Source organism: Vespula vulgaris, chromosome 16 (genome assembly GCF_905475345.1).
Source record: "Vespula vulgaris chromosome 16, iyVesVulg1.1, whole genome shotgun sequence".
Classification (NCBI taxonomy): Eukaryota; Metazoa; Arthropoda; class Insecta; order Hymenoptera; family Vespidae; genus Vespula; species Vespula vulgaris.
Window position 1 is genome coordinate 1,954,019 of NC_066601.1, and position 12,990 is coordinate 1,967,008.

At 30.4% G+C, this 12,990-nt stretch overlaps 1 protein-coding gene and 1 long non-coding RNA gene across 9 annotated transcripts in view; one reads left to right on the forward strand and one right to left on the reverse strand.

Annotated features, from left to right (window-relative positions):
* Positions 1 to 12,990, forward strand: part of LOC127069667 (caveolin-3-like) — a 227,283-nt gene that overhangs the window by 129,623 nt on the left and 84,670 nt on the right. The gene's annotated exons all lie outside the window — the stretch shown is intronic.
* On the reverse strand, positions 5,111 to 9,224 carry LOC127069670 (uncharacterized). 3 transcript variants are annotated; one of them, XR_007783663.1, is made up of 3 exons: positions 8,702 to 9,224; positions 7,746 to 8,466; positions 5,111 to 7,172 (listed from the first exon to the last, which is right to left on the reverse strand). It is a non-coding gene; the product is annotated as an uncharacterized LOC127069670 (long non-coding RNA). The 3 variants fall into 3 exon arrangements; XR_007783662.1 differs by having other exon boundaries at positions 7,746 to 8,174; positions 8,253 to 9,224; XR_007783661.1 differs by having other exon boundaries at positions 7,746 to 9,224.

Here is a 12,990-nt window from a genome sequence, read left to right on the forward strand (position 1 = left end):
GAGAGAGAGAGAAAGAGAGAGAGAGAGAGAGAGAGAGAGATACGTTATGGATTAGATGCGATGAAAGTGCAGCGGATATATAATCATTTAGGTAATCGCCGTGGGACAATCTATGGAGAAAATCATCGTTACCTGTGCCACGGCCAAGGAAAATTGCGCTTTCGATTCTTACGATCTCTCGAGTTATTATAAATATATATCCTATTCAATTGACTATATTCAGCAATCCTTGTTATCTTTCTTCATGTGGTATACCTTTCTACTATTCATTTTATTTAGTCTTATTACATTTAATTATCTATCTATTTATTTATTTATTTATTTATATGTATATATACATAAATAAATAAATAAATATATATATATGTGTGTGTATGTATATAGAATAAATTAATTTTAGGAAAGTAGAAACTTTCGTTAAGAAATTTTTTATACTTTATGGCCATCTTTTTTTTCTCTTTTACTGCATCTTTTGATACTTTTTAATATTTGTAATTTCTCAAATCTTGTTCCATCTTAAATGAATAATTATTTTAATGCAAGTTCTTCGTTTATACCGATTATTCTTGCATTCATTAGTTCGGACTAATTTTGTATTTTATTTTATCGAAATTAAACTTTCTTGTTACACGGAATAAAAATTACTTCCTTATGAACTTAATTATCGTATTCACATTTTGTCATTTAATTTTCTCATACCGTTTGAATCAAAACTTATTTACGTATTATTTAGTTAGAATAAAAAATGAAAACAAGTTTCTTATTTTAATAAAGTAACGAGTAAAGTATGAAAAAAATGAAAAGATATTTTTCGAGTTAACTTTATATGGGATTACCATTGCCTTGTAATATAAAGTTATCTGTTACATCCTATTTTTCTCTATTATCATTGACATTATTTCATCTGTCCTATCGTATCTAGAAGTTTCAGAAAGAAAAGCCGGATTTGATTCATGAGTCGTGGGAGTGATAAAAATCGATCGGACGTTTTCACTGTAAGCGCGACCCACTTCTTCTCTGTAGGTTGCAGTAGTTGGTTTTATCGAGCGTTACTACTGTCACCCGAGAGAGTAACTGACACAAACAGACGCATACAAACACAAACACAAACACACATACACACACAAGGAGAAATACACACAAATACAGATCTATGCTACGCGAGAGAAAGTTTTCATCTTGGAATCAGGAGATTTTCACGGAGAATCCTATTTGTCTTTCTCTTGCAATCTTCTTCAGTTTCATTTTGATATTTGCTGATTGTGAGAAGATTAAATCGAGGGAGAGCCAAACACAAACGGATAGAAAAATGGACAGTCAGGTGGATTGTAAGAAGAGGGAAAGAAATGAAAATTAGAAATGGTCAAAGAGAAGAAAATAAATAAACGAGGAAAAATGAATGGAAAAAGAAACATGCTGAGAGAGAGAGAGAGAGAGAGAGAGAGAGAGAGAGAGAGAGAGAGAGAGAGAGAGAGAGAGAGAGAGATAGTGGTAAAAAGTTGAGTTCTCTTTTCGTCTCTCGGAGAAAGTGGATTAAATGCATTTACAATCGCAAAGATATTTCTTGCTCGAGATTCGAGTCACTTATTTCTATTCGAGCTCGTTAGAGCAGGAACGACTTATAACAAGCGGTATCCTAATGAACGGTGCACGTTCAAGTTCAAATGTGTAGGTGATAATGGTGTTATAGCGAGAAACAGCTTAACTGGCCAAACTGGTACAATATACGAGAATTTTCAACTTTCACTGCTTCCTGTTTCTAAATCGATCGATCGATCGTTCATAAAAAACAAAAAAAAAAAAATATCTTTAAAAAGCGAGAAAAAAACCAGACATTTCTTTTTGACCTAAAGATAATATTAAATAAAAATTCATTTGATTGCCATACGAATGGAGAAATGATATAAGTTGAATAATAATTGAATATTTATGTGGAAGGGATTTAATAACTCTTTTTCTTTTTCTTTCTAAAAGATAGGTTTATATATTATTATTACGTTATATTAGATTAGATAATATGTAAATGTTTTGACATATATAATGATAAATTATATTATATATATATATATATTATAATTTTTTTTTAAAGCTATTTGAGAACAATTTGTCGATTATTAAGATATATTCGATATATTCGCGAATTATTGAAATAACAAATTTCAAGAGATGAATTTAATTAATAGTTTAAATTTAATTCAATTGGAAAGAAAAGAGAAGTGGGAGAAGAGATAACATATTATATTACGAACAGCAAAAATATACGTAACATTACTCCTTCAAGTTGAGTTAATCCAGAGATCATAGATTTAATTCAATTAGTTTACATACAATGAACACTTACATACTAATCGTTAGGAATGACGTCGATTGCAAACGCGAACGAATAAAACAGTCATAACTTATTTTTAATCGACCAGACATACAGTTGTCGTTCTCATTTAAACGCTTATTTATAATTTCACTCGTCAATTCGTAAATAGTCTCAGTTAATGAATATATCACAATATTTCCATTCGTACTTCATTTCTTTTTTGTTCTTTTTTTTCCACATCAATACTAGGATCTATTTTTCATCGATTTTTTTTTCTTTTTATAGACTATAAAGCACATTGAACAACAAAATCATTTCAATTTCGTTCTACAAATTACATTCTGTTTAGACTTTCTCTATGATGTATCAAATAAATTGAATTTTTTAAAGTAATTTTTAAAGAACAGTTAAAGGAATTTGTAAAAAAGAAAAGAGAGAAAGAAATAGCAATCAACGAATATATCCTGTAATATTAAGATTAAATTAGTCGAATTTAAAAAAAAAAGGGAAAGTATGTAGATTCTCTAAATTTTACATAATGTCTGAATTCTGTTTTATTTAAACTTTATATATATATATATATCATATAGAAAGTTTATGTAAAGTAAAATTAAATAAAAAAAAAATATTTATGTATAATTTTTGTTTTTATGAATTTCGTTTTATTTAAATATACATACGTACACACGTGTGATATATGTAACATATCACGTCATTTATAGATGATAGATTATAGATGACAATGAACTTGTTCGCGAACATGAACCCGGCTTTCGAAATTACAATCAGTGACGCGTAATTCACATGTAGTAACACTATCACAGGATGATGTATAATACAGCGAAGGTTGGCTTGGAATTTCGAGAGTGTCCGAGCTCTCCTTGTCTTTTCTTTATGTTTCTCTCTCTCTCTCTTTCTCTCTCTCTCTCTCTGTTTCTCCCAAAAACTTTCGAAGACATTGAACTCGGTGCAAACTGAAATGGAACGAGAGAGTCAGCGCCGTGTCTCTCATTTCGAGGCCTGCCGAAATCAAGTTCAGGGCCAGCGAACACGCAGGTTTGTTTGGCCTTCGTTTCCTTTATAAACGCTCTCGAAATACTTTTTTTGTTCTTCTTTTTTCCATTACGAGATCGAAACAATCTTTACTCCTTTCCCCTGTGACACTTTTCTCTTTCAACATCGTGTCGATCTTATGATGTGAAATAAGTTTACAATTTTTTTTTCCTTTCTTTCTTGAAAAATTAAGAAAAAAAATTTTTTCTTTATTTCTTGAGCCCCTATACTTGTTCACAATAATCTTTTTCTTTTCTCTCCTTTTTCTTTTCTTTTTTTTTTCAAGTGTTACGTCTCACTTCATCGTTACTGTTACTGTTTATATCGTTTTTACAATCATCGTTCTTATTATGTTATTATTATATTATTTCTACATATTATTATTCGTTTCTTTTTTTTTTCTTTTTCGTATATTTTAGAAAGTTTTAATTATATTATACGGCACCGTATCATGGCATTTTATTCGTAACGATCTTTTTAAGGTGTTATGTTTCATTTTACATACCCTTCGCATACGTATCTACTACTAGTATTATTACTACTATTGATATAACAATTATCGTTATATTATTATCTTATTATATTATTATTATTATTATTACTATTACTATTAAATTATTATTATTAATATATACATTATAAGTAAATCCATCCCTACTCTTCAACGATCACAATTTGATTTCCTTTCAAATTTTCTTCTTTTTTAAAAATCCTTCAACACTATTGCAACAATAAAACTCGTAACATCAAAATAATAATAACAGCCGAATAGAAAAAAGTTCGTCACAAAAATTGCATCCTTTCATTTAAATATTACTAAAATATTACTAATATAAAAAAAATAAATATTATAAAATATTGAAAAAGTTAATAATCGAACGAAACGAAAGAAAAATCTTAATACGTTTAATCTTAACCACTCTCGTTCCGAACACAAACAACTATAAGAACCATATTAAACTTCACAAAGTGTTAATTTCTAACTGAACGAAAGAACAAACAATTATCATTTATATCAGTATAAATACATTTCACAAAAGAGAAAAAAGATGAAGGTGGTGAAGTGTAGAAAATGTTTAGTTGCTGACGAAGAAAAGAGAAGGGAATGGAAAAGAGGCAAGGAGACAGAAAGAGAAAGAAACAGAAAGAATGAGAAAAAGAGAGACAGAGAGATAGAGAGAAGAAGAAAGAAGAGAAAGAAAGAAGAGAAAGAGAAAGACAGACTCTGGTAAGAGAGAAGGGAGCGGAAGAAAAGGAAGAGAATATCGAGGTCAAGTGCCACACGATAGTAGGCAGCGATGAGGCCTACTTTACTTAAACTAGACTAAGGCTCGTGGTAAAACGCAAAACAGTAACTACAACGAGAGGTTGCGGGTGCGCTCGCGATCACAGAACGCACACAATGTCGAGTCTTTCTCGATTCTCGGACGACGCGGACCTTTCTAATCGGTTGGCCTGTATTTCGACCGTTCGGAGCGAGGTATTATCCTCGTTACTTCGTAAGTGTTACATGCCGTCGAACGCTTCTCTCTTCTTCGTCGTGCTTTCTTAAGCCGCGTAACAGTAACGACAAGTTAACAGTCCGTCGTTGCTCCGAATTTTATACGGACTGTCATTCAGCAAAATTTCGATCGACTCGAAAAATCTTCAACAAATCCTTCCGATCGATATTTCGGGATTTTCTTCGATCGACTATTTCGATACGAATCTTCCGTTCGAATCTTTTTCCTCGACAAAATCAATTTGTTTTTCTTCTTTTTTTTTTTATTAATTACATAGCCATATTGTCGTGACTATTTTAGTCGTATATCAATTTGAGCCGAAGAAAGAAGAACACGACGGGAGAAATCATTTGGTTTACCAGCATTATCGATTCTTTTCTCTTTTTTTTTTTTCTTTCTTATTCTTTTCTTTTCTTTTTTTTTTTTTTTTGTTAAAATGTAACATACAGTTTTTGTTCGAATTATTCGATGATCCTTAATTATGTAAATTTTGATAAGAATGGTCAAAGATCAAAATTTGCGAGCGTTTGTTTGTTAAAGATATTATTGTTAAAGCATTTCGTTTAGTTCGAACGAACGTATTATTTCGATTTGCAAAATTTCTGCCGCGTCCTTTTTGTTTCAATTTTTATTCGTATTTTAATGATTTTGCTAACTGTAGAAATTCCGTCGAGAAAAAGTATGAAATTAATAAAAATTAATTAGAATTTTATTGCAATGCCATTCCAAAAGATTTCTTATTTCATAATCCATTGTAAAACAGGATCGTTAACTCCTACGACAAGTTATACGAACTAAACAATTTTATTATCAAATCGACTTAAAGGTAAATCATCTAAGCATATCAATTATTCCTTCCACGTTTGAAAAATTCATTTCTAACGTTGAAACATTATTTCCGTCACTGGTAAGACGTCCCTGATGACTAATATAAGCCGCTCGCTTATTTCGAAACATTTATGCGTCAAATTTTATTCAATGACAGCGATATCATTGAATCCGCGTTTGATTTCGATTTAAATATATTCTTAAGGCGTCTTTTCGGTGATAATTTTTTTTCTCAAGAATTCTTTTTTCTTTTCTTTTACATGCCAATGTAATTTAGCTCGTACTAGAGAAGTTAAAGAGAGAGAGAGAGAGAGGAGAGAAGAGATAGAAGAATACGGATTTCGTTGGACTTTCAATGAGGGTCCACAAGGAACGATAATGTTTTCTAAACAAGTCGACGTGCGTTACGACAGTCGGAAAGACAATTATGTAATCTCACGTCTGACAACGTGGATCGATTAGATAACAACGTTGTCGATGAGACCGTAATGTGCTGTATTGAATTCAAAGTTCACTTCCTGCACTTCGTCGTCTCCATGATGAATCTTATCTCCTCACTTGCTTGCTCCGTTCTTTTTGTTTTTCTTTTCTTCTTTTCTCTTCTTTTCTCTCTCTTAGCCTTTTTTTTCTTTTTTTTCTGTTTCTTTCTTTTTTTATATTATTTTATGTATCTACAGTATCTACGAAAGAGTGGAGGTACGAGATGTCAACCTTCGATCCAAACACATCGCATTACTTACGTTCCTTATCGGTATACTTTTTTTTCTCTCTCTCTCTCTTTTCTTTCTCTCTTTTTTTTCTTTTTTCGCTATTTTCTTTTTAGATAAAACAAAAAAATTTACTAACACCGTGCAAAAAACGTAGAGATATGCTTCATTCTAAAATAAACAAAAGAACAGTGCAAGATAAGACTTTACTATCGTTATCAATCGTAAATTAATCTGCTATGAACTTGTCTTTTGTTCAAGAAAAATTCGTCGAATGATATTTGCGACTTTTATATCGTGCGATATAAGATTCTGTTTTTTTTTTTTTTATATAAATTGTAAAAGTTTTTCACCGTCTAAGATCTTTTTAGAATGTTTAGGGAAAACCAATTTAGTCAGAGCTCGACTAGAGTTAATGGAAAAAATGTTTTAAAAAGTACTTATGATGACAAGAGAATTTTGAGATGCTCGTTTTCGTGAAAACTAGTTCTTAGATTAACACTAACAGAAATATTCACGTTGTACCGAATCGTAACTGCGTACGATGGCAATGGTGAATGTTGAACACGAAGAAAGAAAAATATATCGGCTATTATTGTCGTCGTAAAATACTTTAGTCGCTGTAAAATGGAAACAAAGCGGGGTTTTAACGAAAGTTTCCACGTAAGCTCTCGCAACAACTGGAAACACGTTTGGGTTCGTTGTTTGTTTTGACATGATCGCGACACGTTCAATCTTATCCCGTGTCAGCGATTTGTTGCGTGTCACACTCTAAGATAAAAAAAGAAAGATTATTTTCTTTTTACTTTTCTTTTTCCTTTCTTTTTTTTCTTTTCTTTTTTCCTTTTTTAAAAGGAAAATTCTCTAATATACTATGACTAAATATCGTAAGAATAATAACATCGAATCTAGTTGATCGTTGTTAATGTTTAATTAAAAGAACTATGATTTAATTTCATATAATAAGTAAAATCAATTATTTATCCCTTGTTTTAATAAATTATTAAAATTTACTAATAGGTAATCTAAATTTTGAAATAAAAGATACCATCTACTACGTACTGATATTAAGAGATTAATATCAGAAATAAAAACAATACTGTTTATTTATATATAAAATCTTTCTCTCTATTCCTACGTAGTATTGAAACTTCTAATTAAGAAAATAAAAAAAAAGAATTTTATTTATTAAGGAAACAAAATTCAGGTGAAAAAATTTCCTAAACAATATCAATCAGGATTATAAATCGATATAGTTGAACGTTTGAATCTCAAATCGATTTCGCGAGGTAAGAAGAACAAAACGGCCTAATTTTGCATCCACATTCACACGCACATACTTACACAGGGTGATGTGTTTAACTTTATCGAATAGACTTTATGCCTCTTTCTTTGGATTGGACGGGCCAAATGCTGACGTCTCTCTCTCTCTCTCTGTCTCTCTCTCTCTCTTTCTCTCTCTTGGTGTCATACACGTTCTCTTACAAAGTTTATACTTGGCCGAGTCGGGTCTTTGTTTCATGGCAGTATTTTAAGCACAAGATATCGAGTAATTCGTTATTCCTGAGAACAATGCCAGAGCAGCAGAGCATCTTTCATGTTAAAAATCGTTTCGACGTTCGCTCGTGCGGATTTAAATCACATCAAGAAAGTAGGTCCCAATAGTATTAAACTATATAGTATCGTTCGAACATCTTTCACGTTCACATCGGATCATCGAAACGATCCAACTTATATCGTAACGTAGGAAGTCGACGAAATTTTCGTGATACGCTAGAAATAAATTTTTCCTCGGGTTATATATAAGTACGGTCAACCTCGATTTCGAAGAAAATAACAGGTCTCTATTACTTTTGTACGAACAAACGTGCCAGGGTTAAATCGATATGCCGACAACACCCAATAATAATGGAATTTTATTGTTCCCAACAAGAATCGATTACTACGCTTTTCTGATACATATATTATATTTTTTCTTTCTTTTCTTTTTTCCTTTCTTTCATTTTTTTCTTTTTCTTTTTTCTTCGTTACATATCGTTATAAATAGTAACAAGTTTATTAATATCTGTAGAAAAGAAAAAGAGATATTTCTTTTTAAATATCAAATTTATAAATAAAACGTTTAACAAATTTTATCACGAGTCGTTGTTCAAATTTATCTTTACTTAAATAATTATTTTTCAATTGATAAGCTGTCGATAAAACAATTGTCAAATACAAATTTATAATAAAATATTTTACAAATTTACGTCGTCTACTTTATCGCTAGTAGATCTTTACAAATATTACAAATATTTTACCAATTTTATTATAACTCGTTCCTTTTTGTTTCTTAGTTCTTTTTCTCTTTACAATCTATCCTTCCATAAATAAATAGCAATCGATGAAACAAGTATCGAAAACAAATAGGAAAAAATATTTGCTCTTGTATTAATTACATTAATATTAATAATTATCGTAAAAAAAAACAACAACAATAAAAAAAATCTAATATAAATCTATATATTAAATTAGATCAACGAACAAAAGTAATATAAATTTTGTATTTAATAAAATTATCGAGGAATGAAAGAGTATAATGAAATTTTTTAAACAGAATCTAACTAATTCAATGCTCTCTCTCTCTCTCTCTCTCTCTCTCTCTCTCACTATTTATCTATTTATCAATTTCTAAAAACATTGATGACACCAATCACAGTCGAAATAATTTTGATCGCGATCGTTAAATTTGTAATAACAACTTTACGATAGCGAATTTCTAATTTCGCTGGGAAGACTCCGTCGAACGTAGAAAGATCATGAAAACGAGGAGAAAGTATGTAATCATTGTGAAAAAGTAGACGACTGAATTTTCTCGCGAGGTTGCATCGTGTGCTTTCACTCACGATGCACTATGCGCGTGCGCGCGCGTTCACATACGCACGCACGCAGCGACAAATTACATCGATCGCTCGATTCGTTGTCGATAAGCTAATAGAAAAATTAAAAAAAAAAAAGAAAGGAAAAAAAAATCGAGAGCAAGATCAAAAGAAAAGAAGAAAGAAATAATAAATAAATGAATAAATAATAAATAAACGCGAGCGTTATTTTCTTTACCTCTCTCCTTTTCACCCCTACCCCTTTACCCTACCACCTTCTCTAGAGCTCTCCGTTTTTCTCGGTATTACCGGGAGAAACTTACTACGTAATTAATATAATATTTTTTTTATCGAATTCCGATAGTGCGCTATATTTGGGTCACGGTAACGGTCGAGTATATATCAACAACATGCTTCGATTTTATCATCTCTCACGTGGACGGAAAGATTGGTCCTCGTTCGTTTCGATAAGGATATAAGGATAAAATCTCGTCGTAGATACTATTTGTTTTTATTTTATTTATTCGCTCGTTTACTTTCTTTCGCTTTTTTTTTCTTTTCTTTTTTTTTTTATTTATTTATATTTTCATTCGACAGCGCGGACATTCTTAAGAAGATAAAAAGTCAGATAGGAATCTTGTAATTTCTCCTTTCTAACTTGACTCAAATAAATGAAAAAAGAAAAAAAAAGAAAATAATAGGAAAGAAAATAAAAGAAAATATATATATATCTTTGGTGACTATGTACATATATATATATATATATACACATGTATATATAATATTTTTTTTTACGTCACCTGCCAATCTCATTTCTCGAGATCGGTTCTATTAGCAAAAGAGAACTTTCGTTACTTTCCAAAGCGTTCGAGTAACTAGACGTTCTTCTAACTCCCGATAATAAAATGTACAACGAGCAATGTACATACACGTGCATAGAATACATACATACCTATATATAAAATATATATATATGTGTGTATGTTGTATATTTCACTAGAGAAAGACGCTTCTCTAGCTTCTACTTTTTAACGCCTACGGTTGTCTACTTTATAATGAAAAACGGCGTAATAATGTACACGTACACCTATATACATATATACATATATATATAGACAGATATACATACATATATATAAACACATATATACACATATACATATATGAAAATTAAATAAATACAGATATAAAGTATAAAATAAATATACATAACTTGAGATTGAACGTATCCGTACAAGTCTACCGTATAAACATTCAAACACATATGTCTGTATCTGCATATGTATAATAGATATCATTTAAGAAAGAGAGAGAGAGAGAGAGAGAGAGAGAGAGAGAGAGAGAGAGAGAGAGAGAGAGAGAGAGAGAGAGAGAGAAAGAGAGAAGAAAGAGAGATGTTAAAGATGTTCTATCTTTTGTAGAAATTTGCAAAGCGATATAGAAAGAGAAGAAAATAAATGGATTTGAGAGTAGGGGAATTAGGATTGGGAGTGGATGGTGAATTGAGGAATGGTCGATTGAGGTGGGGAGGAAGAAGAAAGAGGCTGGCCGGCCACCAATCGAGTACTTACTTTTAATGTATATGCCTTCCTTCACCGCAGGAGAAAGTGCCGATTCGTTTGCTATCACGGTAGGGAGAGTAGCCGAGAACTTCTAAGTTTACGATGACTTCTCTTTCTCTCTCTCTCTCTCTCTCTTTTTCTCTTTCTTTCTTTCTCTGTCTTTCTCTGTTTCTGTCTTTCTTTCGTATCGACCTCGAATAGACACGACGTGGTTCAATGTCCCACTCGGTTGAGAAAAGAAGAAGGAGAAGGAAAAGAAGAAGAAGAATAAAGAGAAAAAGAGAGGAAAAATATCAAGCTGAATTCTCTCAACACAGTTTCCTCGTTTCGATATTTATTTCCCATTATTCTTTATATCTAATATTTATTTCTATTTTTAATGGATGGAATAACTTTCTATCGATTATTTAAAAAAACAAGGAGAAAAAAGGATGCTATAATTATCATATTGCGTATCTTCTCTTTATGTATTATATATACACGTCTATGTATGCAGGTTTTATATCTATATAGTTGTATGTATGTCATAGAAAAATGTCATTATTTTGGATATACATATATAGCTTGCGTGTTGCAATATTATATAGCAATATTATGTTCTTATTCAAAATTATTTATTTATTTATTTATTTAGAGAATTATTTTCATAGAAAATTTGTTATTGCAAATATTCTACAAACATTTTTTTCTCTTCTTAGATGTACAATGATATTCTATTTCTACTGATAATGTTATTACGTATATAATATATATTTATAGAAAGTTTATGAACTATCGTTAACAAAATCTTGTTAATCAACGATAAATATATAATTTATTTCGAACAAACTCGTTTTTATAAATAATTTCATTATGCAATTTTTCAGAAAAAACTAAATGAACTACTCCATTAGAAATCTTATAATTAATAATTGTTATATATTACATATCCCTCATAGTTATATATTTCTTTTCATGTGAATTATATATACTTCGAAAAAAAAAGGGAAAAAGAAAAAAAAGAAAAAAGAGAGGCTTCGATTTATACTAGCAAGATAGTATAAGATAGTATACGATCGTGTTAACAGTTAACATCGTTTTCTTTATTTTTCTTCTCAACAATGCTTATCGTTTAACGAAAGGAAAAAAGATGAAGAAAAAAAGAAAGAAAGAAAAAAATAACGTGTAACTACACTTGATTTTCATCTTAGTTTTGGTAGGTCGAAGCACCGATGGGTCTGGACAATGGATTGCGTTGTTTCATAACACGATTAAGTAACGCACGATGTACGCGATGCGAGAAAATAATGCCAAGGTTTTTGGAGAGGAAGACGGTCTTCGTTGTAGATACATTTGTCCAGGTATATACATAGATATCTATATACGCGTTATCTACTTACATACTTACGTGAATATGTATTTATGTGTACCTCGATGAGGTACTTGAACCAGGTCACCTGAATAATAGACACATTGTTTAAAATCGATGAAAATGTTTGATAAAACGAGATTTCTTTTTTTCTCTTTTTTGACGATGAATTTATACAAGATATTAATGATTCCATAACAACAATCAAATAATTTAATAATTGAACGTGGATTTAGATTTTATAATTTTAATACGAATAATTCATATCGCATGAAATATATTTAGAAAATTTTTATTGCCGACTGGTTCTGAAAAATGAGATCTGTTTAAATGAAATAGATTTATTACTGATGGATTTAGTTGAATATCTGAAGTAATAAATCGATGAACTGTCAGTGGAAAGGTACACTTTCGAAAGGTACTCGTTCGATTCATATTGATATTCTCTACAACTTTTGTTCGACTTAAAATATCGATTTACGTTTTAAAAAATTGTTATTACTTCCGTATCTTGACAAAGGTGCTCTCTATGAAATATTTACGATACATGTAACATTTATTTTATATTTTAAATCTAGGGACTATCGTTTGAAACATTTGTTTATAAAATCAATAGGATTAAAGATATTTCACGATATCGTTTAAAATGTAACACTGTATATATATGATTACTATCCATGTTTCCATTTTTTTTTTATTGTTCCGTAGTTCTGAAAAAAAAGAAATAAAATAAATAAGATTCGAACGAAATAGATTTATTAACAATAGATTTATTTGTTTCCGAAGAATGTGTCCAATAAATTTGGTAATCACCAAACGTA